Raw genomic sequence first — 19127 nt, 5'->3', positions numbered from 1 at the left:
ACTTATTGTCAAGCGTTTACACTGCGGGCGATTTACGGCCGCTCCATAAATGTTTATTAGCTTTTCCTCTATTTATAACTTCTGAAAATCATGATGGGCCTGACTACGCCCTTGTGTCTCTGCACTTTTATGATCTGGGTGAACATACCCTGACGAGCAGCACTGAGGGATCTTTGTGTGCACACTGCATGTGTGTGTTTGTGTGTGAGAGTCTACAATTTATAGCACCTACAGTATATTTGTGTGCATGTATGTATTTTCACAGGGCTCTTATGTATATGGTTTTACATCTGAAACACACACCCACAGCGTCTCTCTCTCTATCTCTCTCTCTCTGTCTCTCTCTCTCTCTCTCTCTCTCCCACTCCCACTCCCACACACATGCAGCTGTTCTGTACAGGCATGTGATTTAAGATGGATGACTCTGACAGGCTTTTATCTGCAAGTGTGTAAATCAGCACAACTTTACATCAGGAGAAGTCGACACTCTTAACCAAACTGAAAAATCACTGTGCCACAGGGGTCTAAAAAGAAGAAGACAGGGAAACACTCACACATATAAATGCTTAGATTTATAACATTGTTAAATGATTATTAAAGTGATTTTACAATATAATGTTCTACACTGAAAAAAGAACCAACTTAATTGAATTGTTTCATTTGGTAACACCTAAATGAACTAAGTTCTTTCAAATTAATTTAATAAGTTAGATTAACACAATTGATTTTAAATTAATTTGAAAGAACTTAATTCATTTAGGTGTTACCAAATGAAACAATTCAATTAAGTTGGTTCAACTATTTTCTTTTTTCAGTGTACATTGTATTCACAAGAATAAATATTGCTCAAGACTCAACATAATAAGTCATTTTGTGAGGAGGTCTTGCTAAAATATTTGATAGTTTGTAGATGATTCAGAAGCCATATGTTTCATTTAAACTGATTAGTGTTGTGATTGGATGTTACCATTACAGAATTACACAGATTAAAAACATTAGCATATGACAGGTATGTTGTTCTAAAGCTTTTTTGAAAAGAACTTTTTGTCACATTGCTGCAAATCTCACTATATCCTGACAGTAGAACATGTGACAGACAAAACATCAAGAAACAGAAACAGAATCAGAGATATATGATTATTGGTGGACAGCTAGCTGGCTTTGATTGACACTGTGTTACAGACTCCTCCCAGCTCTGATTGGTTGTTTTCCTTTGAACACAGTGGATTCCTGCAAAACCATTTGCATGGACCTGTCTACCTTTTAACTACAGTATGTGTTATGTACTATACTACCAATGTAACATGAGTAGCCTTTAGCCTGACATGTCAAAAAGTTTCGACACCCCTGTTGTTCATGAACTTTTACCATTATTATTCAATGAAAGAAAGATGACATGATGCAGTGATATACCTGTTTGCTGTAGGCATGAAGGCTGCACCATGGAGAGAAAAACTATACATTATGTATACCTGGTAGCCACTGGTGGTCAGTGTCAGTAGACAAACCTAACATACCCTACGGTTTACAGAGCAGAAGAAAAAAGTTTTTGTACACATTTCTGTCGTACGATTGTGTGAGTTTTTTCCCCCAAATTGTATCCAATAAATAACCCAGTCCAATAATTCACCAGGTGTGTTGGCAGAACATAACAATACTAAGAACAGCACTGTACTTCTACAACCTCTTGGGTCTTAAAATGTGTACCAGTCCAGAATGAAAAACAGCTTCACTGTTTGAAATTACTTCAATATGTTGAGATGTGCATAGAAAAGCCAAAACAATTCAACCTTAGATGAATGAAACTAGTAAATATCATTGCCATAAAGCCAGAGCTTCTCCTAATAATAATTAATTATTGGCATTGGTAGGAGAGGGTAAAATGTTCCTGCATCTGACGCCCTCAGCCCCCTCCGCCTCCGTCGACTAGTCATGCTGAAGGTACTTCTACAAATTGAGGTAGCCGTGCTATTCTCCCTGGCCGCCTGCCTTTAAACGTTAATCACTGGCTCAGGCTTTCAAGTGCGGGCCAACTGTGGTCATCTGTGACAGCAGAGGTGTAACTTTATGAAATAATTACTTCACAGGCCTTCGGAGTATGTTGAGGGCTGAAAATAAACAGCACTGGGGGAGAGCAGGGGGAGGAAAGGCAGAACGGAGAGACGGCCAGCAAATGAAATGCAAACGCTAGCCGCTCTCCCTCTCTGGGACAGAGATTTATGGGAGATGTACATGACATGGCAGCAGCTCAGAAGAAACCCCTCTCTCTCTCCTCTTCTCTCATCTATCTCTCTTTATCTCTCCCCCTCCCTTGATCCCATCGCAGCTGTTCCAGCCCTGGCCCACTTGCTGCACCTGCCCAAAAAGGCCCTCGATCAAGGCTAGCACGAACAAATCTAACAACTCTTAAAGGGACACTGCTACCCTTTAATGTTTTCGTGTAAAATTCAGGATCTGACGTTGTTGTTTTTTTTGCCTCTGTTTGCTAAACAACAGTGAAATAGTGTGAAGCCTCTCCCTGATTAGAACTGTCTAGTCTGTCTGTCTTCCTTGCTGTTAACTCCCTTCTGACTTTCAACCAAGGTGAAGAGATTTCCAAAATTTACAGCATCATGCTTTAACCCCAAGTCGCATGATTTCTCTGAGCTGTAACCACTCCTGGCGCTGTCCGGACAGAGGCTGTCTAGTGCTAGTCCCAGTGTCTGGGCGTCCGGGTTGATTTATATGACTGAGGCCAGTGGAAATCATCACTGACTCCCTGTCCCAGACAGGAAATCAAAGAGAGGGAGACAGCATAATCAGTGGAGCAGCCTGACCTGGATTCAGAGCGTTCACAACCTTCACGGCAGGCAGCTGCTATCAGCACAGGCCCGGCTGGTTTTTGAGATCAAAATTTGCAGATGTGAAATACAAGAACGTGTTTGTGGAATTATTTCAAAAGCTATAGGTGATAAAGTCTGCAAACAGATAGGAAGAAAGAAGTGTTTTGCCAGTTTTACTATAGACCATTTTCTAAACGACATGTTCGCTTTCCATTTGCAAACCATGCAAGATTCAAGATTAAAAAAGATTAGTATGACCGAGAGGCTATACAGACAGAAGCCCAAAGCAAATACATACTGTACATCATCCACAACACAGCACAAGATCGATATCTTCTACATTGTCAACTTGAATCATGGAAAGAGACGACACAATGACATCCAGAGTTATAGTTTGTTATAAAAAAAAAACAGTTGTCAAGGGCAATTTTATTTTTTTTGTTAAAGGTTTTTATATTTATGATAATGCTGTGGAGCCTTTCAAAGCCAATCAATAATGTTCTGTATGGATAAGTATGACTTGGTCTCAACTGTGATGGATTACTGAACTCAAGCAGGCTCCAAGAGTCTTTTAATTGATAATTGGCTTCCTAAACTGTTTTTTAAAAATTCTAAAACTTACATCATTTGAAGATGGTCAACAAAAATGTATAATAAAGTAAATATTAATCATGTCTAGGGCCTAAAATGTGCACAAGCAATTAGTATTAGCTATCTTTTAAAAAATAATAATATTGGTCACCATCAAAATCTGCATCTTCTCCGTCTATAACTCCAGTTGCCCTTGTATTCACTTGGCCAGATGCTCTTGTGTACATCAATGTTTTTATTAAGTATTCATAAAAAGTCTCTCTGGTGTCCCTGTAATGGATATACAGTAATTCATCACAGTTATTAATGCAGGGAAAGAAACTAATAATTATGTATATGAGGTCATTTTGCTTGAAGATGAAGGAAACGGTGAGTGTGTGGCCCTTCTGCACCACGGTTGCATTAGATAACAGTTATTAATGTATCCCTCACGGGCGTGTCAGTGTTTATGTATATGTTTGTTTGTCTGTGAGTGCACACAAGTAATGTGTGAAATGGTCAATATGTGTGTTTGTGCATGCAAATGTTCTCGTGTGCTCATGTATCTTAGTGAAGAATGTGCCTCTAATTCTCGTTAGAGCCTTAATGCAGCCATGAGTTGACAGACTGCCTCAGCCGACCGCCATGTGCATTAAACTGACTGAGGGAAGATAAACGCACAGTACCCAGATTAAAGTGACAAATAGACTCTGCATGCAAAGTGGCAAAGGTAAATTGTGTTGCTAAATGCGAGTGGAGACAGTTTCTGTGACTGCAGCGCCCGGGCTATCTGTGATAAATGAGGGATAAGTGCTAGAGCACCCAAGTAGAAGCCACTAAATTTCACATTGCCCTCTGACCACTTGTTTCCCTCCAAAATCATCAGAGGCAAAGTAAAGCGCTGGTTGTAAATCAACTAAATGCACTGATATGCAAAAATGCATCATTTTAAATGAACCTCTGATTTTTTTTTCTTAGCTGAGTGAGAACACATCTGTTGGGTGGATTATTTTAGGGTGCTCACTGAAATATGCAGAGAGAAATGGTGATACGATAGAACAGGCAGCATTTGCTTGCTTGTTTGTGCAAGCAGCTTATTATGACCCATGTTTATGTTTATTGTTGGTAGTAATAGTGATGGGAGCAAAAAAGAAAGTCAGGTGAAGTTGTATAAAATGTGATAAAGCTTGCGTAAAGACAAGCTGTGGATGGATCAAGCAAACATGGTACTTAGACCCAGGAGGCCGCTGCTCATATCAACTTTCACATATTTGAATTTGCAGATTGGTCTCCCCTTGTCACACTTGGGGAGGGTGGGAGGAATGAACAAGCGGCAGACTTTCACCCAGGAGAACGGGGTTTGTGTCCCGTGTGAAAACAAAAGTAAACAATTTTTATGTAATTTCAGTCAATCACATTTTGAGAGTCACATTTTTAACATATCTTACTTTAGTCACGTCACACCTGTAACTACTTCACTTCCGGCATTTACATACATTTATTTACTGTTTAAACTGTCTTTTATAACATCTAACCAGAACATTTTTTACCCTAAACTTTGATTAGTGTTTTTTGGCCTAAATTCGCTGAAACTACAGTCTTTTTTACAACCGCGAACCGTATGTGTATGTATAATGCCACTGTACTGTGAGCTGCAAAACGCTCACATGAGTTGTTATGGGGGGTACTGACAAACGGCCTATTCTGTCGTTTAGGTTAGAGATCTTGTTGGAATTAACAAATTCACACAAGTTAACTTTCTATGGGCATTTAATTTAACTTGATGTAACATGGTTAACATACATAACATACTTAGCTACGAGACTTAGGTTACATAACATACTTATTCAAACTCAAACCATGAACATTTTGTTACAAAAGCTGAGCCCATTACACGTTGGTGAAATATTACATTAAGACATCACGAACACCTTTTCAAATTACAAATACTGACATCAAAGAACATTGCTAACCTCAAAACCAGGTCATGCTGAATTATTTTGTATCCTCTCACTGTATTAGACGACTTGAATTTGCTCTATTTGTGACACACTGAAGTCCATACATGTTTCCCCAACAGTTGTCTTCATACCCACACATTAGTGTATGACAGGTATGTTGTAGCCTACGTGAGCCATGTTCCAGTAGCCCAGAGCAGACCATGCACCCAAATCATGTCTGCATGTTTTCCTTCTCACATGACAAGTCAAGAATCAAACTGCTGCACAGACACCACACTCAACTCTGAGCAGCAGCAGTAACACAAGTAGTTCAGTAGCAGCAACAGCAGCAATAATGGTAAGTTTGGATATCAGTCTGAGCTGTCACTAAAGACATAGATTTGGTGGCTGTCGTCAGAGAGCTTTAGCAGTTAATTGTCGAAGCAGTAGCAGGGAAAGTAGTAGGCATCCATGTCTGCCACAAAGTAGGTTTGCATATAAGTATTTTGCTAACAAAATTGATTCTAGTGAATGCGGCTGCCACAGAATTATGTTTAAATATGTTTCTTACACAAAACATAAAGACTTAATTGAACGTTTAAAATCAAAGCAGTGAAGTGGAAAGTTACATTCGGGCCCTTAAATGTTGGATCCTACACTTCCCATGATGCAAATTAAAAATGTGTGTTACAACCTTCCTGTCTGGTAAAAACCAACAGCTTTTATGCTGCAATTTTGTACCAATGCTGGCTGCTGGTCTGAGACAGGACACAAAGCTACAGATGTATGTTTGTTTGTTGTTTCAGATGATGGATTAGTTCACAGCAATACATTACACTGCCATCTTCTGACAAAAGTATGTTTATGTAACTTTATTCACTCTAAACCTGTCGATGGAAACGTCCCTAATTCGTATTTTCATTTATGCAACTTTTCAAAATTGGAAACACGGCCAGTGTCAGATGGAATCCTAATTAGGATTAGGATTAGCAGTTGATTAAAAAAAAGAGTCACAGACTGTCTTTGTTTGTACTCACAGCTTATAACGACATATGTTTACATTTGTAGTTAGGGGGCGACCTCTAGTGGCCATAGTAGGTATAATGGGAGCAAAGGAGGAAGTCAGGTGATTCAGCCTCGAGAGGAGACTGCTGTTTGTGTAACCAAAGTCAATGGTGAGTTATTTGAACATACTCTCAATTGTATTCCATATGTATATGCCATCTACTTAACTACCTAAGTTATGTAACAAATAAACATACTTATTTTGACCCAGATCATGCTGTTTTTGTAAAGGTAATCAAGTAGTTTGTTTGTTGCCTAAAACTAACCAAACGGTGACACAATGTTAACCACGGGTTTAAAGCTGCAAATTACACATGCTGCATGTCAATCTAATTCATATGAGATTGATAGTCTTGGTATTAACATGAGCAGCTTTTGTAACTCTAGCAGAAGTTACAGTAACATCAGCATTACTACAGGTGCTGTAATCGCTCGTACTGTAACAGTGGTGTGTGTTTGTGTTTGTCAGTGAGGCAGAAAGACAGGTGGCTGATAAGGGTGCCGCAGGAAACATTGATTTATTGCTTAATTTGCATCTTGGAAAAAATATGTTGTGTTGAAACACAACTTTATTCTGCTGCCTGTGGGTTACGACATCACACTGTACTCTTCAACTGCACCTGTGCCTCACCCTCACGCAGATACCGCCAAACACCGTTTTGGCAAGAAAAATGTATGCAAAGTTCTACATGACAACACGAGGTAAGAAGAGCTGTGCCGGTTTCCAGGCTGAAGCTGCAGGAATTATTAATGATGAATTGTCTGGCCGGTTGGTTTAGGCAACAGTTTCCAGAGTAAACAAAAGAACTGGATCCACACAATTATCAGATACAGGGGATTAACGTTAGGAATTTATGCTGAAAGTTGAACCAAGTGTCAAGCTTTAGCTGCAGAAATTAACACTGACGCATCAAAGTTGTGGTAGAATATAGACCGAAACAGCATTGAAACTGTGCTTGGTTGATGCTAAATGCTCAAAATTAAACATAAAAAACTGTTATATGAATATGTAAAGGCATTGTGAAACAGCATTTTAAAGGCTTCTTTTATGTTAATGACTTCAAGTGTTTGGTTTTTAAAACTATGCTGAGGTTGAACATATTATTATGAATGTTGGAAAACATATCATTTTTACACATTCACCAAAGAGGAAATGTTTTCAATGCCTGAAAATAATAAAATAAAACCACATATTAATAAAACCACATATTTCTGGAGCGGATCTGTATCACAGGGCAGATACACTATTATTCTTTTAAATTTTACTTTGGTTAGCATTGGGAGATAGGTGTCTGCACTCTCCAGCTGCCCGTCTAAGTTACATTATTTTACTTATTTTATTCTTTTAATCTGAAAATACCTTAACATTTCAATTTGTTGTTGAAAACTGTCTCCGCTGCAAAATGTGGCTTATTTTTTAAATTAATTTTTACACAAAAAATTCCATCTATTACTGTTATACAAAAAAATGTATATTAATGAGCATTTCATTTCCTTCCCCACATTGCAGTGAGTCAGAAGACACTATCAAGAGCTACATTGTGGAAAGGAGAAACACACAGCCATTGCTACATAAAGCCATCAGCACAGTTGTTTCCCCAAAGTTGTTCTTGCCTGGTAATGCACCAACAAACCAGTAAACACAATCATGTATGTATCATGAACTCAGCCTTCCTAAATTAGAGACCAACCCTGATGACGTGACCCACACCTCCTTTTTTCCCCCTCGTGGTCAATGTGTGTCCATTTAGGTCATTTGTGTGTGTGATTTTGGTCTGTGCATTCCCTTCTGTGTTTGAAGATGTTGTGTGTCTGCATGTGAGTGTTTATATGTTTCAACACAGACCTGCCACTTTGGCCTGCGGGGCTGAAACATGAACCAACAGAGCAGAGTTTACATCAGTACACAGCAATCACAGGAGCCAGCTTCGCCTCTGACCACATCAGTGTGGCCTTCGAAACATAAACACAGTTGATTTAAGAACTGATATAGACATATAAAAAGGTGGATGAACTACATTTTACATTTGCCCTTTAGACATGGAGCTGGCAGTCTTATCCAGAGTGACATTTGTTTTGAGTTTCTCTAAGTGATCACCGGAAGGTGAAAAGCCATTGGGTTTTTATTATTTTTACTTTAATTTAAACTAAGCAAATTTGTACTCTGATGGCTCTATATGACAGCAGGAAGTAACTGTTTGAACTGTTGCTTGTTTAAAGAAATTTATTACCTCCGCCAAGGAGGTTATGTTTTCTTTTTGGCTTGTTTGTCAGCAGCATTATAGACAAAAATCGCGTGCCCATTTTTTTTTAATCAGTGGAAGGTTGTAGCATGGGCCAAGTAAAAAAATGTAAACTTTAAAGCAGATCTGAATCACTGGGTGGATGCACCAACTATGTTTTACTTTCATTAATATTTTGAGATAGGGCATGGCCTTGGGGGAGGTCCGTGCTCTCCTAGTGCTGTTCTAGTTACTTTTAAATTCTGCCATGTGATCCATGAAGTAAACTATAGGCTGTGATTATATTAAAAAATTGTGTTTTCAGTGTCTTGCAGTGATTTTTTTGAGTTGAGTTTTGATTTATCTGGAGCAGTGATTTTTTTTTCTTTCATCAACATTTTCCTTAAGCAGAAAATTTACAGCACATCTGTTAGAGGGAAGGAGACTTTCTTATATGTTGCAGCCTATTAGAATAATAAACTGGCATTTATTTACATGAAATGCATGAATTCTTTCAGCTGACACTTAAAGCACTCTCATATCTTCTACATACGTACTGCAAATTTATGAGATCAAATTTTTTTGTAGCTTTAAAATATAGTAAAGTATCCCATTTTTCAACAAATCAAGTTGTGTCATCCATGCATAAAAGTAGTTTCAGGATCTTTTAACTGTGATGAAAAGGAGAATTCAGCGTCTTAAGTTGGAATCGAGAGCTGTAGACTTTGGGCTGCTACATTTTTGTCAAGTGAAAGAGCCAAAGTAACCAAAACAAGTATCCCTCCCGTCGCTGCTGATCTAATCTGTTGTTGGGAGATTTACAGCACAAACTAATGGGAGTTTTGAAGCAGGGAGGAAATATTTTCCTCCATCAGAAAAGGGGGAGGGGATTTAATCTGTCGTATTTTTTAGTGAAACTATGTAATTTTCCCCTTCTTCTAGTTCAGGCAAAGAGGAGGATGATATAAATCAAATGAAGGGCCTCCGTCCTCAGGGCCCGGAGAGCTGAAACCCAAACCAAGCCGAGGTTAATGGAAGTTCAACTCAAGATTTATTTTAATTGTTCCATTGTAATTTCTTTAACTCAAACAAAATGTCTCCTTTTGTTGAAGGCATTCGCTAAATTATACCACATCTGAAGTGGAAAATGTAGAGTGTCAAAAAACTTTTTTTCCCCTCCACTCTCTGGGTTAAATCAATAGAGCGATACAGGATTAAAGCCAGTGATTAAACGCTGGTTTCAAGAAGCAGAGTGGGAGTACTGGAATTCTCAAAAGCAAATGAGAAAATATTACAACACTTCTTTTTCTTTTAGAATGAAAAAAGGCAGCACATTTAAACAAAAGATGTTCTTAATTATTATTTCTTTCTTTTAATAATGCATCATTCAATTTTCAAAGCATAGTCTGAGGCTTACATCTTAGTTCAGAAGTAACAGGATTTATATCGTGTTTAAAAAGTTATAAATACAGGTGAGTATTGACCCATTATAATATCTCCTTAGTTAAACTACAGTGTGCACTGCCTCCCAGTGGGACACAAAAGCCAGTCTAACATTACTCATTCGATGACAAGCAAATTAATTACGCACAAAGAGCTACTCTGGAGTTTCAGTAACTTATAACAATAGCACATGCAGATCAAACGGACGGTCCATTCATAACTATTAGACAGGTGCAACATTGTCAAGCAACACAGTGAAGGCCAACTCCTGCCCTTGATCAGTGAGCCGACGTCCGTCCTTGATCGCTGCCAGGGGAACTTGGTTCTGCATGAATCAGTGCAGGAAGACGCCACATGAGGCATGACAACCACACAAGCTTCAGTAGGAGTGTTTGCAAACAGGAACTAGCTGGTAATCTACTTCCCTCTCCCTGCCTGCAGCCCCAGCTGTGCAGGGGCCTATTTTAGACATCCAAACTGCATGCTGGGATACACTGACACCCCGCGAGTAGTGATCAGCGTGTGTTGCCATGAAAGAAGTGTGTGTGTGTGTGTGTGTGTGTGTGTGTGTGTGGCGAGGTTGGGAGCTGATGATATTATTACTAATTATTGAAATAACTTCCTGCCACCTGTCTTGCTGCTGCCTCGTGCCAAAGTACAGAACATAGTGATGAAACTGTTGAAGGAGCTTCTGCAGAAGTGACAGCTGATTTGGCAAACGGATGTGCTGTAAGCTCATCATGGATCAGCGTGGATGATATTGTTTTCACCTTGTGCGACTGTCTGTGTTTGTGTGTGTGTGTGTGTGTGTGTGTGTGTGTGTGTGCGTCTGTGTGCGTCATCATGGCAAAATGTCAGCAAGTGCCCCATACCATATGACTGCATAGGTTGTTTGTTCCTATCCACTAATACGACCCACAGGAACGCTTAATACATGTTAAACTCATCATTAACATTATCAGACATCACAGTTCGGATGGGTTTTGACAACAAAACTACTTCAAGTTTAAGTTCAGGAAAGAAAACTAAATGGTAAGACTTAGTAAAACACATTTAAGCTTGAAATAACTTCTGCCAGATGTGAGGTCGTAATGCTAGTTATGTAGGTTATGTAGAACAGAACAAAGCTATGCATGGAAGTTAAATTGCATATATGCAATTTAACAATTTAACTTCCATACATAGACATTTTATTTTGAAAGGTTACTTGTGGCCTCCATTGTAAAATTGTGTAATTGACACTAGAAAATAATACTAACTTTTAATATGAAGTTAACTTGAAGTATTTAAGTGACTTAATAGTATTGGATTGAAAATGATTGAATAGTGTTGAAGTAAAGTGAAGAAATTATAAAGATTGAAAATGTTCAAAGAAGTCAAATTACTTTATTAAAACATCATCACTTTGGATCAACACAAAATACACAGGTTGAATGAACATGAATAATTTGCGTTAATTTAACTCAATTGTTTAAGGTGATGCCAAAGCAAAATATATGTGTGCAACCACTTTCCATTATTGGAATAAGTAAATCCAACAGTTTCCTTTTTTCAGTATGTAACTAAAATAACAACAGTACAATTAGTTTAAGTGTGGACACATATACGTGTCTCCTGGTTTGAAAGTCCTGTGTGGACCTTTTCATTCTTCATACTGCATATCCTACTTCCTACTAAGTTCTAATTAATAAAATATTCTATCATACAGAGACAATACAAACTACTTTTCAGAAATATCTAGATAGAGCATGATTTTAACAAGCTTTACCTCTTGTAATGTTTTTGCTGAGTGTTAACTTTGGCATCTCACAAAAAGTCTTGAAGGAATATTTAGTGTGCTGGTTTCATTTAAACTATGTTGAAACAACACACTGATTAAAGCAAATATAGTGTCTTTAGCTTATAAGGTTTGAAAGTAGCTGAAGTCCTGAACTAACGCCTGGAGGATGTACATAAACTATGTTCTGTGTCACAAATCCGCCTTGAGTCATCACCCATGCCCTGGATCACTCTGCTCCTACTTACATCCAAATCCTCAGCCACACTAAGTACCAGAGCTCATGTAACTCACGCCAGCACAGATCTGCCTTGCCTCTTTAACACCTCTTCTGACCGGTCAAAGTGCTGAGCCAGCAGGGCTACGCTGAAATGAAACTGCTTTTAATGTTACAGAGTTTTAATCTGTCAAATTGTGTTGATGAATCATAACATTATGGATTTTTACTAATGATTCTCAGCAATAGTCTGTCCTTCCTCACCACAGCTGCTTCTCAGTGTACACATTTATGTCCAAGTGTGTTTTTGTTCAACTCCTCATTAAAAAAATAACGCTAAATATCAAAAATGTAGAGTTTAGAACAAAACAAAATAAATTTGTAACCAAGCGCAAATTTGAAATTGGCTGTAACCACCACATACACAACCTCACAAACACTTGGCTTGAGTTATAAAAGGAGGAATGTCTTAATTATAGGCAAACTTTCACCAATGACAAAGGAACTCCATTGATGCCTCCAACAAGTGTCAATAACAAGAGGTTCATCATTTTGGCCATGGTACGTGAAACAAAACAAACAAACATACTCTCATAAACGGGTATGATTTCTTATTAAAAGTTTTGCATCACGGATCATAAAAAAACCTACAAAATATGACATGTGGCCAGTGCTGATTTCAACATGATGCAGACACCGCAGCACATTGACATGTGTCAACAGCTATTGTACGACACAACTGCTGTTTTTTGAACATGTTACTGTTGTAAATTGGTTAGGTTTAGGCACATCAACTTAGCTTTCCTAAGGATAGGAGAAAAGAACAGGGTTAGGCTTTAAGTCCACTACTTGCAGACAATATATCAACAAAAAAAAGGATACAAACACCGGCCTCCTAGTTGAAAAACTGGGGTTTGGTCAGGCCCTCCACCTCCACCTCCACCTCACCCGGTAATTGGCCCACATTACCTGGTTTCGTCAGTTGACAAAATTTCATGGGATAAGTTCCAATTCCAGTGCATTACTTTTTCGTAGGAAATTATATAAACTGTTCATCAGGACAGCCTGAAATAAAACACACCTACTCACACGCACACACTTGACTTCCATGCCAAATTTCAGCTTCCTATGCACTGAAAGTGTGAAATTTTACTGGACCGACCAATCAACTGACCAACTGAGCAACTAATTACCATAAATATGCTTGTCTTGTCTACTACTATAATTTACTACCCCACTTCAGGTCATCAAAAAAGTGGCGACCAGTTTTAGCAGGTCCAGGCTGGTCTGGACCTCCGTAACAGCACCAGGCATGGTCAGTCTAAGATTTGGCACACAGATACTTATTCTCCTTTCCTGTTTTAGATATGTGCTCTGTAAAGTTTGATTATTATTAATACTCCATGACTCATCACTTCTTCCATCCACTTTTAAGGTGAGGCTATATCGCTAAACCTGCAGAGAGACAGACTAGCTGTCACTATGTCGCCTTTACAGCTCCATGTGCTGGAAGACAAATGGGTATAAGTATACCTGCTACACTCTGTGGCATGATGGGAGGCTGTGCCAGGCATACCGGCCCAGACCACAACTAGACCGCTTTCCACTACAAGATGGTGGTGTTTAAACCCGCTGCTATCTGTGAGCAGAGACTGAGACGCTGATATTTCACACTGTCTTGATTTTCTCCCAGGCTATATGATGCCGGGCTGGCAGCCATGTTGGAGCTGTAACTGCAGAGGGAGATAAGTGTCGTGACTCCAAGGTTTCATTACCTCCCGCACAGTTTAGCACTGGATAGCATTAGCTGTTAATGGCCCTTCTAACTAAAAGGGGTGATTCAGACAGACAGCATTCAGCCCATAAAGCCACCATGGAAAGCATCTTTCTAAATAAGGACATGCTCTTAAAACACAAGGTGTCGTTTTCAACACTCCACGTGTCCGCTTTCAGATAGCACGCATTTGTGACACTTTTCAAGAGTATTATGTGTTTATTAACACACGCTGATTCAAGTTTGTAATGTTTGGTTAAAACAAGTCAAGTTAAGTCTTGAAGAATGATGCAAGACTATGCTGACAGACTAATTTATTAAGGCTCTAAAATACTTATGATGGAGCTCAAAAATAATGTTTGTGAGCGTGAAAGTACTTGATGGCATTTAGATTGGTGATTGATTTGTCATGATGAATAAACATCTGCATAATTATACGCATTTAAGTGCTAAATTAAGATTATTTTGAGCCATGAAACAAACAGCTTGATTTGTAGTTCTATAGCCAAAAGGAAGACATCAACACAAGTAAACTAATATTAGCTTTAAGATTTGCCTTGATGGTCATAAGATGAAAGCTGTACCTCGGCTCATCTACAAGTATGTAACAAGGTTAGCAAGATTTGATTTCAAGGAATCTAAATTTAGCCAGGCAACTTATTAAATCAAATAGAAAAAAGATGTACAATCAGAGTTTGGGGCTGCTAAGATCTATTATTTAATAAGAGACTCCCGACGTAATCTAAAGTGTATCCAAGAAATTTACTGCTGTGCACTGATGTTCTTGAAATTAGATCTGTCTTATTTGCTTTTTATTCATATGCCTAACGTGCATGTGTGTGAATAAATATATGACATAATTTCATTGTTCTGCTTGACTCTGCTCAATTTGTGCTTGTAAAATGAAATGAAGATTGTGCGTGCATTTGACTGTGTGCGGCTGTAATAGATTCTCAGCAGGGAATATGTCCAATTCCAAATCACTAATGCACCCCTTTCCATTTGTTTTAACCACATACTGTATGTCAGTGTGTAAATATGTGGTTGTGCATTGCAGAGAGGAAGAAAAAAGACATTTAATATCCTCATCGTACCGCTATCTCACACTGCCAGAGCTGTATTGTGAGTGTATTCATTGGTGGACTCTTAAATTAAACTACTAATGTTACTTACAATTTTTTGATAAACATTAAAGATATGTTTATAGTACAGACAGTCGCATCAAACGTTTTTTTCCTTGGCTCTGTTAAAATCCCTGCATCTTAAATTGACATGTTTAACAGGTCCCCTGATTGGCCTTTGACAGAGAATACATTTATTATACACTAAGTTATGTGACACCGTATACTGCCTGTGTATGTGCTGTATGGCTAGGTTTTCCATGCTGTAAAATTGGGTATTAAAGGTCAAGGGCCGTTTGGGCATGTCGAGTGGATTTGGCAGCACATAACAGGCATCTTGTCTCTCTGATATGTAATAAAAATCTAACAAATTAAAAGCCCCGTGCAGCTCCCAAGACTGGTGACATTTACACACTGATCACTCTGTTTATGGCGACGGCGTTTGCCAAACTCGGGCTGTTGTCTCGACATGTGGCATTGACCTATTTTTATCCCAAATATAGTCAGTTATGTTGGCGTCTTTGCACTTGTGAGAGGGCTGGTGCAACAAGGGAAAGGTCAGATGTATACTTGAAGTATGGCCGTGCACTGTGCTGCAGGGTAATGAAGAGGGCAGGGACCGTTTTGTTTAATTGCTCACATTCAGAACCGCTTTATGGCATGCCGTCTGCGACTTTATATTTGCAATCAGAAATGTCACTTGACGGACTATGAAGAGTAATTAAACAGATGTTACACATGTTCAATATATGATTTCTTTAAATATTCAAAACAATAGCTGTCCAGTGGCACTGTCAGCTTCCAACGGCCCATTTTCCATTAAAACAAGCATATGGTCATGTGCCATCAGCTTCATACGCACCCTTAACTGACCATGTGTCTGACAGATATCATGCCTCTTTGATACAGTGATATATGGCATACACACAGTGTTGGAACATTATGTTAAAACATAGCATGTTGTCGGCAGGGGATACAGACTCAAAGAGTGTTTGCGCTGGTTCACAATGTTCGGCGGCCTTATCATTCCGAAACTAATCCTGCTTGTTCGTCCCTGGACTCACAAACAGCAGAGTCGGGTTTCTACCCCTCTTCAGTCTACTCTGGGACTGTGATGACAGGGGACAATCCTGTAATAGAGTTCAGCTCTTATTATCAACATGCTGTAAAACTGTATGAAGGTGATTTTCATGGACTAACATGGAATGTTTGCCTATTTATCACATCTGATCTATGGACTGATCTGACACATGCTATATAAACTGCTGTTATCCTATGCTTTGCTGACAGTAACGGGTCTTTTTTTTATTCTGTTAAAGCTGTTAATCAAAAACTATAGTGTACTAATAGTGTTTTCTGTAATTTATCTCAACTTCTGTCATTCTCAATCATTTGACCTTTTTTATCAATCCACTGTTGTCTCAAGATAGCCTCACATGTCTTGGGATTAGGCCTCTTTTCTATCACACAAATTTAAATAATTACATTTTTTTTCTACATAAATAAATTCTAACAAATGCTTCATCACAGACAGACATGACCATCATTAACATGACTGGCTACCCCAGATCATTAGCCTCACTGCAAGCACAGGTATTTGACAAGTCCAATACAACTTTGCATGGATACATAAAAGCTGGTACAAAAAAGGTCCATTAAAATAAGTGTGTGCCACGTGCACGCTCACCAAAATAGGTTATCATTTTCATACAACATCCAGCCCAACCACACCCCCCTTGGACACCACATTGGAAAGGTCCTGGAGCTGCCATTCATCCTGCATGGTCTCTTGCTGCCCTCTAGAGTACTGTTACACCTCTTTCTTACACACAAACACACACACACACACACACACACACACACACACATGTTCAGTCGCCAAAGGGCCCTGAGAAGATCAGTGAAACAGGGAAAGTCCAAATAAGTAAGTGATGATTAATTCCTGGACCACAAACTGAAGTTATGAATCTATAGATTGATAGAAAACATATTTATGCCAAATTAAACTGCTCCTGTCCTGCACCTACATATACAAAGCATAAATGCATTTCTTCCAGGTGTCATACTAGAGGAAGTGGAGTACATTATGAGTGTAGCTACAGCAGAGGTTGTGGTATAATAGTGGTAGTAGTGGCTGTAGGAATAAAAATATTGGTTGCTGTGTAGTCAACAGAGTTAACTCCAGTCCATGAGTGCCTCTTCAGCGCACTGTTGTAATAGTTAAAACAACTCTTTAAAACATGACGGTGCCTGCGGTCTGGAGATTCATCTTTCCCTTTGCATAGCTATGTGGTGATGTCTTCATCAGCGAGGCGTGTAGCGAGTTGCTTCCGTGATCCGTTTAGTGTCGGCAGAAGTCCTGCACGTCCCCTCAGGTAAGCCTCTGTCAGGCTCCAGACAGATAAAGCAATATGAAGAATAACAAAGCAGACGACGTATCCCAGAGTTCCTCCTCGAGGCGATCGGGCAGTTTGTTTTTGCCCAAGACCTGTCAAATTCTGAAGAAAGGCTTACAGAGGGAATAACCCCGAGAGGTGAGCGAATGGTGCAAGACAAAAAACAGACGTTCAGCCTTATAACTTTTCAGTGGAAATATGCACAATATGTTCTACCACAAAGACCTGACAAGTGTTAATCATATCAGAGTGATGTGTTTACAGCAATACGTTGAAATGAAATATTAAATATATTCATCCATCTGTCATTCTTTCTACCGATGTGGTTACCCACTTTTTTTATCAGATGGGAACTTTTGCAATGATAATGACCTTGTTTAAGATGGGATGGTGTTGACAGGGACACTGTGGATTGGCCTGCTTTTTTCTTTTTTTTCTTTGACTGGCTGCTGAGTGGCCATCCAGGGCGGGCAAGGTGTCAGACAGCCTCTCGGGTCCTCAGGCCATCTGTTTGGGGTCCTACTTTAGCAGGGGAGATATGTGGCCGTTTTCTGCTTAATTAGGTCCAGTAAACAGGCACTCATCAAAAAGCAGCTGCTAACGTCCCCATTAAGATACAAACACACACACGCACACACCGGGGCACAAAAACAGCCGTGCTGCAGAGATAAAAATCAAACAAACACATCAGTAATGGCTGCAGTGATGATTAAGGTCAGCTCAAGGGGTGAACTCTCTCACCTTGACCTCTTGACCCACACAGACACCTGAGAACCGGTTATGTTGAGCCGTAACAGATATTTCGCAATCCTGTGTGTCTTAGTGTGACTTGTTTACCACTGCAGTGAGTCTGTTTGCTGCACATGTGTGTGTATGTGTGTGTGTGTGTGTGTGTGTGTGTGTGTGTGTGTAAAGACGGAATAGTTGCCACATTATCACCTCAGAAAAATCACAGGGAGCATGAGAGTGCTAACAATCAAAAGCCTAATAGCACAATTATGGAGCTGTGTGGATCGCCTCCACAGTAAAACAAAACAAGCCAACAGGAGAAGCAAGAGCCACATTTCCACATCTCACACCCAGCCTCCTTGTTTGTGATTTCACACAACAAAGTTGTAAACTGGAGGGAAATATACTTAACCACACTGGACGCTTGCCAAATTTCCATAGGGCATTAGCAACCAACTGGTGCAGGCTCATTAAAGAGCAGAGAAACCTATAACCATTAAAAGGCCATTAGGCAGCATGTAATTTTGTGGAACTAAATGGCGGAGAGTAATCAAAAGCACATGAAGCCCAGCTGGGCGACTGGGCAAACTGTTTCGATTAGGGAGGAATCCATCATCGACAATGGCAGCTTTTTGGGGGGTCAATTTTCCTGTGCACTCGATCACTTTCACTCTCTCTGCTTGCGGTTTTCATCTTTTTTGTTATGAGGATCATAGTTACAGTAAAGCTGCAGTAGACAACATTTCTATGCAAAAAATACAAAAAAAAAGCCATAACCTGCTCCTTAAAATGATGTTCCTATACAATGAAACTGCATTTTTAATAGGATTCTTTTCCTATGAAAGTGACGTCTTACGCTCATTTGCATATTGATGACTTATTATGTCAGCCTCGTGCATGGTGCAAGAGGAAAGGAATAGATCTTATGCTGTTGCCAGAAGAGCCTTGGACTGTGACAAATAAATAAATATTTCATGTTTTTTCCCTGATGGTCTGGATAAGTCACTGAATTTGTTGCTAGTAGTCTTTGCTTGCCACTAATAAGGTCTCA

The 19127-nt window shown here is 39.3% G+C and overlaps 1 long non-coding RNA gene across 1 annotated transcript in view; it reads right to left on the bottom strand.

The window, feature by feature from the left end:
• Positions 1-19127, bottom strand: part of LOC131993655 (uncharacterized) — a 38992-nt gene that overhangs the window by 503 nt on the left and 19362 nt on the right. The window lies entirely within an intron of this gene.

Source organism: Centropristis striata, chromosome 20 (genome assembly GCF_030273125.1).
Source record: "Centropristis striata isolate RG_2023a ecotype Rhode Island chromosome 20, C.striata_1.0, whole genome shotgun sequence".
Classification (NCBI taxonomy): Eukaryota; Metazoa; Chordata; class Actinopteri; order Perciformes; family Serranidae; genus Centropristis; species Centropristis striata.
Note: the sequence above shows the minus strand (reverse complement) of the source record. Positions and strands in the feature narration are given on the sequence as shown.